Below are 15,810 nucleotides of genomic sequence, written 5' to 3'. Positions count from 1 at the left end.
AATATCTGCTTTGCATACCCTTTTAGAGCTGGCAGGAGATGAAACAAAACCTTGTGAGAGTACTCTGCACCCCTGAGGCAGGGAGATGTGGGCCCTATCCTAATTTTTTTCCATGGCCTTTGCAAATTTGGCTGATAGCCGAAGTACAGGGAACTTAGTAGAATGTTTGATACCTCAAAAGGACCCTAGATTTATTAATTAGCCAAACTAACGTCAGAATAGTAATAATAATAACAATACCACCACCAATCTGCTGAAAATAAACCAACTTTGACCCTGTGGGAATCAGAGGAAAGAGGGTGCTCCAGGTTTCTATGGGGATGAAGACTTAGAATATAGTGGCTGCTTTGTTCTCTTGGGCTTGGGACCTAAATGCCACTGAGCCTTCATTGTTTTCTTGAAAGGTGGGAAAGGCTCGCTTCCTCAGAAAGAACAAGGGGTGTAAGAAGCAAAAGTTTAGGAACTGAAATCTGAAATCCGGCTGGAGATGGGAGAACTTCTTCTTTTTTTTTTTTCTTTTTCCAGTCTTCCAATCTGTAATTCTGTAATTTAAAAACTTGACTGTCTATTTGACTGTTGGTTGGCGGGGGGGGGTGGGGGGTGGGGTTCTCCCTTAATATCTGGAAAAGTTTCAGAAATGCCGGTTCATTTCAGCTGTGCCAAATGCAAACAGAAAAGGGCTTGGGGGTGCTCCACCCCATTGGGGCAGGAAGTTTTTATAGATACAGCACTTTGACTTGGGAGCAAAAGGGGGAGCGGAGGAGGAGGGCAACTAGACACCTCTGGAAGATCAAGAATAAGGACCTACCACCTAATGGTTTATGGTAGGCATTCAGTAATGTTTGCAGAAGAAAGAAATCAGAGAAGTTGAAACCCCAGAGGAAAGAAGCTGGGCAACCTGTTAAATTACTTCTGCCCCCACCTGGAGGGTCTCTTATCTGTCATAACCTAATTAGGATTTCTTTTATATTAAAATAGAACAATTTAGGTAGGTCATTCTTTTTCTTTTTTTGTACAGCATAGGCAATTTATATAGCATTTTCATCAACATTTATCCCATTTAATCTTTACATCTGATCCTAAGATTAAAAAACACAACATACACACAGACACACACACACACGCACATGCACATAGAGTTGGGGTTTTATCACGTAGGAATCGTGACCCAGACTAACATGTACCAAAACTTCTGGTTTGTCAGTATCCTCATTTCTATTTAACTTCAATATGTGAATGAATGAAGTAAACTAAGTCATTCAAATCAATAATTTAAATTAATTCATCTTTTTTAACTTAAACATTTATTTTAAAAGTTCACATTACTACTGTAAAATCAAAATTGATGTGCTAGTTATTGTTCTTCTAAAGTATAAAATGCTTTACATACTTAATAAATAATTTTTGACAAGTTTATGATCCACCTAGATATATGTTTTTTTATTTATTGAGGTATTACATACCGCAGAATTCACCTGTTTAGAAGTCAGTGACTTTCAGTAATTTAACGGTTTTTTTTTTAAGATTTTATTTTTAAGTAATTTCTACACCCAGTGTGGAGCTTGAATCCATAACCGCGAGATCAAGAGTCACATGCTCTACTGACTGAGCCAGCCAGGCACCCCTTTAGTAATTTTACCAAGTTGTGCATACATCCCTAATCCACTTTTAGCACATTTCCGTCATCCCAGTAAGAGCACTCATGCCCAGGGGTGCTGGGTGGCTCAGTAGGTTAAACGTCTGCCTTCGGCTCAACTCATGATTCCAGGGTCCTGGGATCAAGCCCCACATCAGGCTCCCTGCTCAGTGGGGAGCCTGCTTCTCCCTCTCCTCCCCGCTTGTGCTCTCTCTCTCCCTCAATCTCTGTCTCTTCACTCTCAAATAAATAAAGAAAATCTTAAAAAAAAAAAAAAGAGCCCACTCATGCCCATGGACAGTTAATGCGAATTCCACCGCCAGCCCCAGGAATCACTTTTCTGGACTTTTCATGTAAATGGAATCATATAATATGTGGTCTCTTGTGTCTGGCTTCTTGGCATAATGTGGTGGAGGTTCATTAAATCTAGCTTGTGGCCTCACTTTTGGAAACACTGAGAGAAAATGACATTTTCCTAACCTAAGCAAGATTTGACAAATATTTGTTTAGAAATTATGTGACATATTCTGCTAGGCTAGGAAGAATGGAGGATTCAATGAAATGTATGGCCAGATCTGACTTGGACTCTTGGAAATGGGATGAAATGCCCAGAATATTAGATAAGCCTCATGTGCCTGGTGCCTCATGTAATAGGTATTACTTCTAGAAATGTGAGGGTTTTTTTAATTTTTCAAAATTTTTATCATGCACAAAGATGTTCAAACACACTAAAAATTAGAGGGTATAATGTAATGAATCTTCATTACCTCTCTTCCTGATTAAACAATTACCAAGATTTTGCCCCATTTGTATCATGTATCCTTTTCTTTACGTCTCCCCTTGCTAAAGCATTTTATTTTATTTTATTTTATTTATTTTTAAGTAGGCTCCATGCCCAACATCAAGCTTGAGCTTATGACCTGGAGATCAAGAGTTGCATGCTTCACTCACTGAGCCAGCCAGGCGCCCCTAAAGCATTTAAAAAACAAATCCCATCTACCACCTTGACTCATACATATTTTAGTGTGCCTGTCTAAAAAATATGGACTTGTAAACCTTTTTTAATATAACATTATAATACTTCCTGTATTACCAATGATATCTTTACACACTGAGTTTTCCATTGGTGGTTGTCCTGGGCCTGCTTTGTGGTGGTTTGGTTTCACCAGGCTGAACAGTAAGACCTTGCTGAAGGTGGCAGGGAGCCAGAGAGGGAAACGGAGGGCCCCACATGCAACTGCAAGAACTGAGGTCCTCATGCTTCAGGCCATCTCTTAGGTACCTCACATTCCGCTTAAGTTATCTCCTTCTTGGTTATCACATCAGGCAAGATATTATTCTGCTCCTTCTAAAGTCTTAGAGAGGTTGAGTAGGTAAAGCGCCCAGAGTCGCATGATAAGTTACTGGTGGAGGTAGAATTCAAAACCAGAAACGCCTGACTCTAAACCTTTCCCCCTTCTATGCAAGCCGACTGTGTAACTGATACTGCAGGACTGTATTCGGGGACCCAAAGTCCTGTGCCCTGGGAAATATAGATTATATTTGTAGAGGCGTTCACTATCGTTTTGACTCTTTAATAAAGACATAAAGTTTTCTTTAAATTCAGATAGAAGTAGTAATAAAAATTAATAATCGTGAAATTAATAATAGCAACATATGCCCCTAGAGTGCTTGCTATGTGACAGGTACTATTTTAAGGCTTTGCATTTATTAACTCATTTAATCTTTCCAACAACTCTATGAGCTGGATACTATTCTTGTCCCCATTTAATAGATAGGGAAATTGAGGCACAGGATGTTTAAGAATAGCCTATAATCACACAGCTAGTAAATGGCAGAGCTGGAATTTGAACCCTGGCAATTTGGCATCAGAGTCCATGCAGTATGCTTCCTAATAGAAACTCAATGTACAGAAATTCAATTTACAGACTTTAGGATCAAGGAATGGATTCAACAAGCAGTGTACCTGGAGCAATCATGTGGGCTTGATTTTACAGGACAGCTGTGATCTAAAATATTCTGATCAGCTGTCTGCATAAAGATACTTGTGTTTGTCAGACTGTGTGCTGCCTACACTGAAATGTGCCTGGCTCATCTCCCATTGCTAAATGTACTTGCATATGCGATCCTGAATTTAACTTTTCCATTTGTTTGTTGATTTATGTGACATCTTTTATTACCCAGTATTGGCAGCTAGCTTGTCCTCCACTTGAGAATAAAGCTAGCCTTTCACTGAGAAAAGCCAGTAGTTTCTCCACATGCTAGGAAGTAGAATTTAGGCTTAAAACATTAATAATATATAAATAGAAAATATTAACTGTCAGTTATCTCCTTACAGGATCAGGGAGGAAGCTTGATAGAAATTAATTCAGTTTTTAATTCAATGTTCAGTGAGTAGTAGTTTTCTTTTAAACTTCTAACGTACTCTGATAAGGGGAGCCTGGGTGGCTCAGTAGGTTGAGTGTTTGCCTTCTGCTCAGGTCATGATCCCAGGGTCCTGGGATTGAGCCCCATGTCGGGCTCTCTGCTCAGCGAGCCTGCTTCTCCCTCTCCCTCTGCCTGCCACTCCCCTTGCTTGTGCTTGCTCTCTCTCTCTTTCTCTCTATCAAATAAATAAACAAAATCTTTAAAAAATCACTGATAAAAGCAAAATGAAACAAAATAACTTTAAAAGGTTCATATTAATAGCCTAGTGACTATTAAAATTAATATTTTTCCAAAAAGATATCATTTGGCATTAAGCCTGTGACATCAAAAGTTATGCTGCACTGTTTAGTGATGTTTTATTCTATGTCTTAAAACCAATATTGCTTCCAATTACCAACTGTCTCATTTTATAATAAGAAATATGGGGAAATTGAGTGATATATGAGATTATAATTTCCTAAAGATGTTTTTAAGCACATTTACTGTAGTGTAGATAAGATTCACCTCTAAAGTTTTCCTAATGGTTTTTTTTTAACTTTTTTTTAAAGATTTTATTTATTTGACAGAGAGAGAACAAGCAGAGAGAGGGAGAAGCAGGCTCCCTGCTGAGCAAGGAGCCCGATGTGGGACTCGATCCCAGGACCCTGGGATCATGACCCGGGCTGAAGGCAGCCGCTTAACTGACTGAGCCACCCAGGCATCCATCTCCTAATGGTTTTTGAGTGCCCTGATGAACTACTGGGAAAAATGAGAACATGAAACATGTTCATGTTCATGTGACATGTTACTTGACACTTTCTTAAAGACTAAATTTTAACATTAGGTATTTACTGTTTCCATGAAAATCACATGCTAAAAAACCTTATTGTGGAAAATAAGTACCTATTTTCAAATGATCTCATGTGATTTGAACATTAAATGAAAACTCTGAAAGTATTAGTTATAAAGGATGACCACGTGACAAGAATATAAAATTGCTCCTCTCATTACTGTCATGCATTGCTCACTATTAGAAAGCAATTTGGCATTACTCCAAGAATGATTTAGACGTTAAAGCTTCTTGAGCCAGTAAGCCCACTTCTGAGAACCAGAGTAAGGAAGTCATCTAAACTACGGGAAGCCATGTTCATGAAGATGTCCATTGCAATGTTATTTATAACAATATAAGATTGGAAGCAAGATAAATGCTACAAATAGGAAGGTTGTAGCTTTGGTAGTAATACTACAAAACAGGAAGCGATCTTTACCTTTGAAATAGGGGAACAATATACAGAAGGTCCCTTAAGTCTTAGTGCAATTTAAGTGGTGAAACCAATGCATGTACCAAGGGCCTGTTCTAAGCAATGCTTGACCACAGCCCATTCTATTACTTCAGGTGCTTGAGAGGAAGCTGCAGTGAGCTTACTGAGGACTGAGGCATCATAATTTTCCTCCAATCTTTGTGACTGACTAATCCTTTGCGCACAGAAGACACCCCATAAATGTTGGTTCATGTGAGTTATTGGTTGAATGAAGTAATATATTTAAAGTATCACTATTCTGATGTTCTTCACAATAATTAGACCAAATTAGTGAGGTTTACCAAGAGGATTTTCCCATTTATGGCTTTTCCTTTTTCTTTTTTTGCTTCCTTCGTGCTTTCTCTCTTCTACAAAACTGTCCATTATACCGGCTCACTCTAGCTATTTTCTGACCTTTCCTACCTACCATTTTCCTCCTTCACATTAATGAGATGAAAGGACCCTGCCCCACACTTGTGAAGTAAAGCATTTGCCACCCACTGTTCCACCACTGATCTTAGTCAAGACGGGTAGTCTGCTCAGTGCCTCATGTTCAGACATCACAAGAGTCCCTGCTCTCATTACTGGTATTATTAGCATCTGAGTACTCACACGTGCTCACGGCTAACCCAGATCTCTTAATGACTGACAGTAAGAGAGCAATTCCCAAATAGAGCTTAGTAGAGGTGATATTTGGTACACCATCAGTTATAAAGAATACCTTTCCTGGGGTGGCTCTTTTCAAGTTAAAGAAAAACCAAAGTAAATTTGAATGTAGCTTTTTAATTAAAACGACAAAGCTCACAATGGGTTAGCTATCTTCCACTGTTTTAGTGACTTTATTCTATGGCATTGGCATCGAGATGCAGCATAAAACATGCATAACAAGCCCATGTCTCTTTTTGCATTCATCTGTTCTGAACACTCAGGCTAACTTTGGAGCCTCTCATCAAATGCTCGCTTCTAGCAGGTCTGTGGATTATCATCTTTCCTCTTTTGGTCCTGTTAAAATCTTGCCATACTCTTACATTAGTGTTGATTTTGCAAATGAGGGAATGGTTATATCTTTCTGCTTTCTTTCCTCTTATGTGGAAGCTAACATTAAAAAAAAAAAGATGCCCCACAAACCAGAGGTCACGAGTTTGATTTTATAATAGAAATCCTGAGAATTTCCCACCAAACTAAATGGTCATACATCTCCACATCTAAAATAACTAGACATGCTTGATTCTTTCAAATATTCATCAAATTGTTCCAGGGTAACATATTAGCTACACTTCAATGAGAATTAAAGTTAAGTTAATGAGAATTTAGGTATGGCTTGTTTCAAACTACTAAACTACACTGTGATAGATCATACTTTTAAGTACTTTTATTTAGAACTCAAAAGTGTTTTGATCTATTAATGGAAAAATGTACTTTTTCATTTAATTGTAAATCCTGATTATGAAATAAAAATAGAGAAAGATTATGTGTCTTCTTAAGATCAATCATCAAGCACTGTAGACAGCTACTCCCATTTCCTGAACAAAAGGTGATGCCTGAAAACAGCAAAAGGGACACCATACCACACTGGTGGTCATTTAGTCCCTCAGATTTCCCAAACTCCCTCCCACCTCAGAACTTTGGCCAAAAGATGGCGCTGTTTCCAGCTCAAATGACACTGCCATATTCCAATCGCATAAGCACTAGGCCTGTTGAAAATATTAAACAAATTTTTAATTTGGGAAGTTAAAAGTATTTAAAATTCTGAGCACAAGAAAAACTGTGTTAAAATTTTTATATGTTCCAATATCTAATTTGCACATTCAGATTCATGTAAATGTACCCGTATTGTACGCAGGCATATTCATCTACTCATGTGTTTTTGTTTTATTTGTACAAAGAGATCATATTCAGTAGTCTTAGTTATTTTTCAAGTGGCAGAAATGAAATGCATTCTTTGACTACATATCAGAATCTATTTAACTATACCACCAATAATGGAGGAATTGGATATTTCCAGGGTTCTGGTTTTTTATTTTTTTTGTATTATGAACAATGCTGTCATGAACATTCTTGTTCATATTTATGAGTGAATGTTTACCTGTTAAAAGAGCATAGAGTACCTATTCTTCTGAAGCTCTTCCAAAAAATAGAAATGGAGGGAAAACTTCCAAATTCATTCTACAAGGCCAGCATTACCTTGATTCCAAAACCAAAGACCCCACTAAAAAAGTATTATAGACCAATATCCCTAATGAACATGGATGCAAATATTCTCAACAAGATACTCGCTAATAGAATCCAACAGTACATTAAAAGAATTATTCACCATGATCAAGTGGGATTTATTCCTGGGCTTCAGGGATGTTTCAATATCTGCAAAACAATCAATGTGATACACACATTAATAAAAGAAAGGATAAGAACTATATGATCCTCTCAATAGATGCAGAAAAAGTATTTGACGAAAGACAGCATCCTTTCTTGATAAAAACTCTCAAAAAGTAGGGATAGGAGGAACATACCTTAATATCATAAAGACCATATACATGAAGACCCACAGCTAGTATCATCCTCAATGGGGAAAAACTGAGAGCTTTTCCCTTAAGGCCAGGAACACGAAGGGATGCCACTCTCACCACTGTTGTTCAACATAATACTGGAAGTCCCAGCCTCAGTAATCAGACAACACAAAGAAATAAAAGGCATCCAAATCAGCAAGGAAGAAGTCAAACTCACTCTTCACACACGACATGATACTGTATGTAGAAAACCTGAAAGACTCCACCAAAAAATTACTAGAACTGATACATGAATTCAGCAAAGTCGCAGGATATAAAATCAACATACAGAAATCTGTTGTATTTCTGTACACCAATAATAAAGCAGAAGGAGAAATTAAGGAATTCATCCCACTTACAATCGCACCTAAAACTGTAAGATACCTAGGAATAAGCCTAACCAAAGAGGTAAAGATCTTTACACTGAAAACTATAGGACACTTAATGAAAGAAATTGAAGAAGACACAAAGAAATGAAAAAACATTCCATGCACATGAACAGGAAGAACAAATATTATTAAAATGTTTATACTACCCAAAGCAATCTACACATTCAATGCAATCTTAATCAAAATAACACCAGCATTTTTCACAGAGCTAGAACAAACAATCCTAAAATTTGTATGGAACCAGAAAAGACCCTGAATAGCCAAAGTAATGTCGAAAAAGAAGAGCAAAGTGGGAAGCATCAGAATCCCAGACTTCAAGATGTATTATAGAGCTATAATCATTAAGACACTATGGTATTGGCACAAAAACTGACACATAGATCAATGGAACAGAATAGAGAACCCAGAAATGGACCCACAACTATATGACCAACTAATCTTTGACACAGCAGGAAAGAATATTCAATGGAGAAAAGACAGTCTTTTCAACAAATAGTGTTGGAAAAACTGGACAGCCACATGCAGAAGAATGAAACTGGACCACTTTCTTACACAATACACAAAAATAAATTCAAAATGGATGAAAGCTCTATGTGTAAGACAGGAAACCATCAAAATCTAGAGGAGAACACAGGCCACAATGTCTTTGACCTTGGCTGCAGCAACTTCTTGCTAGACACGTCACTAGAGTCAAGGGAAACAAAAGCAAAAAAACAACTATTGGAACTTCATCAAGACAAAAAGCTTCCACGCAGTGAAGGAAACAGTCGACACAACTAAAAGGCAACTGACAGATGGGACAAGATATTTATAAATGACATATTGGATAAAGGGCTAGTAGCCATAATCTATAAAGAACTCATCAAAATCAATACCTAAAAAACAAATAATCCAGGTAAGAAATGGGCAGAACACATGAACAGACATTTCTCCAAAGAAGACATACAAATGGCCAACAGACACATGAAAAAATGCTCAACGTCACTCATATATATATGTATATTTCTATATACATATATATACATAATGGAACTTATGATATGTTTCTCTAATTTATCATCTATATCCTCCCATAATATACATTCCATGAGGCCAGGGATTTTTTATGTTCTGTTCACTGCTATATCTCCAGCACCTAAAGCAGAGTCTTGCATATAGTAGGCACTCAACAAAAATTTGAATTTCTGCAAATGGAATTTGGCCCTCAGAACACGTGTGCCGGCTCCTGCAAATGCAAGGAGTGCAAATGCACCTCCTGCAAGAAGAGCTGCTACTCCTGCTGTCCCGCGGGCTGTGCTAAGTGTGCCCGGGGCTGCAGCAGCAAAGGTGCATCGGACAAGTGCAGTTGCTTGTTCTTCAACAAAGATCCACTGGTTCTTTGTTGTTGTTTTGTCTTTAACCACTGGCTCTCTCCTTGGCCCATGTCCCTCACTTAGGAATGATTTCTTGAAGTACCAAAGATTGTTTCTAAAACTGCAGATATGACTAGCATGTCTCAGAGTCTTCTTCCAGGCTTCTGAATCTTCTGTGCGGAGGGATCCAGCTAATCAATAATTGACTCTGATCTCTGGAAGCCCAGTCCCAAGATACAGAACTCAAAGTTGCAATTGGCTCCTGGCTCCAAGATAATTAGTGGTCTGCAAACATTTTTAAGTCAGGTAGTGCATATATACATGTGCAAATACACACACATGCCCCCTCCCCCAAAGCTTGAAATTACATCCATCTCCCTTTTGGGCAGTTAAATATTTTTAATCATGGTCTGCTTTTCTGTCTAAAAGGAAATTGAAAGGATAGCTCCACCCCTGCTCTCCAAGCATGGGGAAATAAGCACTAAATCAATACAACATTTCTGGAAGGCAATTTCACAATACCTATCAAAACGTTTCCAGCATGCCTTTTGATGCCCTGATTCTATTGCTAGGTATTTATGGTCTTTTCTTTCTGTTAATATTTTTTAAATTTAAATTCAAGTTAGTTAACATATAATGTAGTATTTGTTTCAGGAATAGAATTTAGTGATTTGTCACTTACATATAACACCCAGTGCTCATCCCAACAAGTGCCCTCCTTAATGCCTATCACCCATTTAGCCCCTCCTCCCCCTGCCCCCCCTCCAGGAACCCTCAGATTGTTCTCTTAGCTATAGAGTCTCTTATGGTTTGCCTCCCTCTCTGTTTTTATCTTATTTTTTTAAAAGATTTTATTCATTTATTTGAGAGAGAGAGAACAAGTGGTGGGGAGGAGAGGCAGAGGGAGAGGGAGAAGCAGGCTCCCCACTGAGTGGAGAGCCCAACGTGGGGCTCAATCCCAGGACCCCGAGATCATGACCTGAGCGGAAGGCAGTTGCTTAACAGACAGAGCCACTCAAGCACCCCAGTTTTTATCTTATTTTTCCTTCCTTTCCCCTGTGTTCATCTGTCTTGTTTCTTAAATTCCACATATGAGTGAAATCATATGATATTTGTCTTTCTCTGACTATTTCACTTAGCATCATACCCTCTAGTTCCATCCACATTGTTGTAAATGGCAAGATTTCATTCTTTTTGATGGCTGAGTAATATTCAATCGAATATATATGTCACATCTTCTTTATCCATTCATCAGTCAATGGACATTTGGGCTCTTTCCATAGTTTGGCTATTGTTGATAGTGCTGCTATAAACATCAGGGTGCATGGGCCCCTTTGAATCAGCACTTTTGTAACCTTAGGATAAATACTTAGTAGTGCAATTGCTGGATCGTAGGGTAGCTCTATTTTCAACTTTTTGAGGAACCTCCATACTGTTTTCCAGAGTGGCTGCACCAGCCTGCATTCCCACCAACAGTGTAAGAGGGTTCCCCTTTCTCCACATCCTCGCCAACATTTGTCATTTCCTGACTTTTAATTTTAGCCATTCAGACAGGTGTGAGGTGATATCTCCTTGTGGTTTTAATTTGTATTTCCCTGATGATGAGTGATAGTGAGCATTGTTTCATATGTCTGTTGACCATCTCTGTCTTCTTTCAAGAAATATCTGTTCATGTCTTCTGCCCATTTCTTGACTGGGTTGTTTTTGGGTATTGAGTTTGATAAGTTCTTTATAGATTTTGGATACTAGCCTTTTACATGATAAGACATTTGCAAATACCTAGAAAACTAAACAGTTTTCATGAGGTTTGTATTCTTTTATGCATATATTGGTCAACAGAATGCTCTAAGAATAATTATAAAAGTGATGTTATAATAAATCATCTCAGAAATTCATACGCAAAATGGAGTTGTTGTTTTAGAAGATACAGCTCTATGGTTTCAGGCTAAAATATGATATTTATACTTTTAATGGCTAACTAATGAGAGGGATAAAAGAGTTTGTGAAAATAATGCTTCAGACAGGATATCCACTCTCACTGACAAAAGGACAAAATTATTCATCTTTTTATCCATGAGATTTTGCTACAAATGAAGTTTTACATATTATAAGAAAAAATGCTTATCTAAATGTAAAGTAGCAGCTGTGTAATATGATGAAGTTAATATTGATTAGAAAACCCAATTATTTCTACAATTTATTCTGTTGTATCCCAAGATAGCTGTTTGTCAGCAGGTGAACTTCCTATTTAATTGGCATGATTGAGTAATTAGATGTATTCTCAGAGCAGCAATAAAATGAAATTCTCATGTCTTAAGAACATGGTTGAGGTTTTTGTTTTGTTTTGTTTCACCCTTGGGTTTATACAACTGAGACCGAGGAGAATTCTTGCTTTATTTGGGAATAATTTTTGATTTAAATATTTGGTAATTATGTAGTTATATAATTGTTTTCATCATAAGAATGATGGGAAAAATTCACAAATTTGACAAAGATCTGTGATTGTTTGCCTTTCTTTCATACTAAATCCTTCAGGCCCTCACCATCTTTTCCTGCAGGAGCAGGAGACTTCTTTTTTTTTTTTTTTTGCGGTTTTATACATTATTTGCCAATCAGTGATTAGTTCTCATCCACATTAATTGTCTGTAGATTTTTGAAAGTGGTGACAGGTACATAGGTAACCAGTGTGTAGAGCTTGTTTGATGAATCTTCAGAGCAGGAGACTTCTGATTGGCATCTCTTTCTGCCTAAAGGAATTTTTATCAGGTCAGTTTATCTTCCAGAAGAAAAATTTGATCTTTGTACCATATTCTCTATATCAAGTAGTAATACATTCATCTGTAGATAAGAGAAAACCCTACTATAGTGACTTAAACAAATAGAGGTTTATTTGTTTCGTGCATTACAAAGTCTGGGGGTAGGTACTGTGGCTCCAAATTTCTGCTAGGGTCCCAGTCTCTTCTCATCTTACTGCTCTGCCATCCTTATCCTGTAAGACTTCACTCTCTTGCATGAATGCAGTATGGCTGCAGTATCTCCAGACCTTACTTCTACATTCCAGGCAGGAAGAAGTTAGAAAGGTGAAGGTGACAAAAAAGGTGAAGAGGACAAAAAAGACAAAAAGTCTCAGGATGACTTTGCCTTTTATCTTTTCCCATGAACGGAAGCTCTTCTCAGGCACTTTCGATTAGTTGTAAGGGAAGCTGGAAAGCTTAGCTTTTTAACCTCTATGTAGAAGTGGTCAAAGGAGAAGGAGGATATAATTGGCTCTTGATTAGCCAAACCATAATTTTTCCATACTCCCTCCCTCTCTTCCATAAAAATCTGCTGAAATTCATCATTGCTTACTATGCAAAGTCTATATCTCTCACTGTTATATGGCATGATGTGACTCTATGACTTCTCACCTAATTTTGGGAATTTATAGACAACTAATTTTTGCTAATCCACCTGTATTAGTCAGAATTGTCCAGAAAAACAGAACCAATGGACATGTTTGTGTGTATAGATAGATAGATAGATATAGACAGAGATTTATTTTTCAAAATTGGCTCATGTGATTATGGATGCTGGCAAGTCCAAAATCTGCAGGGTGGGCCTGCAGTCTGGAGACCCAAAAAGACAATGTTGCAGTTCAGGTCTGCAGTCTGTCTGCTGGCAGATTTCCCTCTTGCTCAGGGGAGGTTAGTTTTCTGTTCTCAGACCTTCAACTGATTGGATGAGGCCCACTCATGCCTTGGAGGGCAGTTTGCTTTACTCAAAGTTCACTGATTAAAATGTTGATCTCATCTAAAAGCACTCTTACAGAAACATCCAGAATAATGTTTGGTCACATATCTGGGAACCATGGTGCAGCCAAGTTGACACATAGAATTAAGCATTATACCACCCAAATTAAGTATGAATGTCAAAAAAATGACATGTGCTAAAAAAAGGTAGAGAGAAAAAAAAAACCTCATTCGGAAATTGAAATGAACTCAGTATTACCAGACTTGGGAGTTGGAAAAAATGATCAAGAAAGATGAGACTAAGGGAGTAGGAGAGGCCATATCTTGCAGGACATTACAGGCCCTGATGAGGAGAGCAGCCCTTACATTAAGAGTGATGAAGAGTCATTAAAGGGTTTTAAGTCACTTAAGATGTTTGCTCATTCATCTTCCGTCTTTTTCATTTCCCTTCTGACAACCAATGTAGTTTGTATTGAGTTGACCCTGGATTGGCTTAAGATATTTAGCATACCCAATCCCCTTGGCACAGCAGGTAGCTCAGGGATAGACCAGTATAACACAGTATGACCAGTGCTGGAGCTTAAGAGAAAGTGTCCTTTTTTTGCTGGAATTGCCTGTGTGACAATATGACACTTAGAAACTGCTGCAACCAACTTACTATCATAGAACATGGCAACCTGAAGATAAAGCTGACTCAGAGAGGATGGAACTACAGGACAGAGCTTGGTAACAGATTATAATCTGCATCCTGAATCAAGCTATAACTGAAACTAGACTAGTCCTAAAATGTTCAGCTAAGACAGAAAATTCCTTTTTGTTTGATTTGTAACATGCATATGCTTAATATGCTTAATTAATAAATGTAACGTGATCACACTTGCATTTTAGAAAGCTCATATTTGGTCTATAAGGATAATGGATTGCAAGGGGCAAGGGAGGGAGAAATGTTTGGAAACTGGTAGTCTACTTGAGAGATGATATTGGCCTGTACCAAAGCGGTAGCACTTGGGGGCAGAGAGGCGATGGATTTAATAGATAGTTAGGATAATATATACAGGAGTTGGATGTGAGGAGAAGGGTTAAGAATGACTTCTAGGTTTTCTGACTTGAGCAACTGGATTGGTGGCACCATTAATTGAGTGAGGAGACCAGACTGGGTATAGGGTTTGCCTGTGAAACATCGATAGAAGATGACAAACGGAGTGTTGGGTATATGGGTCTGAAATTCAACAGAAAGGACTAGGCTGGAGATACAAATTTGGGAGTCTCTAGCACATAGAGAGTAAATGAAGTGATTTAGTGAGAAAGATGAAATACCAATATTTAAGGAACAGGCAAAGGAGACTGAGAAGGAGCAGCTAAGGAGGTGGGAGGCTATTCATGAATGTGCAGTGTCGCAGGAACAAGAAAGGATAAGATTTAAGAAGGGCCAGAGTGGTCTGCTGCAGTGAATACTAAGAGCTAAAGCCAGATGGGACTAGGTAGGATGTTTCCATCAAATCCAGAACATGGATGGAGATCTTTAGAGAACTTAGCACAATTTTGGGCAAGGAATCTAGATAGCAGAGGGGTGTGTGTTTGTAGGTGTGTGTGTGTGTGTGTGTGTGTGTGTGTGTGTGTGTGAAAGTGGAGTTATCAAATGAAAAAACTCTTTTAGGAGTTATTCCACTTTGCAGTAAAATTTTGCAAAACTTCTGGGCTAAGTCATCAGTTCTTCTTGTTGCTAATACTGACATATTTGGTGCTCCTATTCACTTTCATGTCTAAATATCATCAATAAGCCACAGATTCTCAGATGTGTATATCTCTAGCCTTTTCCCTAAACTCCAAGTTGACTCTCTAGCTGCTTACCCAACATCTCCATCTGAAAGTGAATGAGCATCTCAAACTCAAATGTGTTCAAAACTGACCTCCTGACTTTCCCTCAATCCTGTTCCTCCTGGAGCCATCTTGACCGCAGCGAGAACACTCAGTCCTTCCAGTTGCTCAAGCCAAAAATTGGACTCTTTTTTTTTTTTAATAGTCCAAGTAAAAATTTATTGACCTTCTGAGTAAGAATCCCTACATATTTAAAATGCTCCTAGTTTAGCGTATAGGAGTTACTTCCCCAAAATGTTAGTCACAGCTGGATTGAAGTATTTGGAAAATGTGGCAATGCTGTTTATATAAGTCTGCTATGTTATAAATCTACTGGAGATCCAAAGGGATCTGCCTTTATGGAATTTGAAACAAAAGAACAGCAACAAAAGCTATTGAGGTAGGTCCAGAACGTATTTTAAAAAAAGCAATGAAAATTAGGAAGTGTTTTAAATAGTAACAAAACTTTTTTTTTACTGATTTCATTTTAGTTTCTTAACAACCCACCAGAAGAAGCACCAAGAAAATCTGGTTTATTTCCTAAGACGGTAAAAAAATAAGCTCCTTCATGCCCTTAGAATAGTTGGCACATATT

The sequence above is a fragment of the Callorhinus ursinus genome, unplaced genomic scaffold (genome assembly GCF_003265705.2).
Source record: "Callorhinus ursinus isolate GAN/ISIS: 27379988/994484 unplaced genomic scaffold, GSC_fseal_2.0 scaffold9, whole genome shotgun sequence".
Taxonomy (NCBI): domain Eukaryota; kingdom Metazoa; phylum Chordata; class Mammalia; order Carnivora; family Otariidae; genus Callorhinus; species Callorhinus ursinus.
This window is presented reverse-complemented; position numbering follows the sequence as displayed.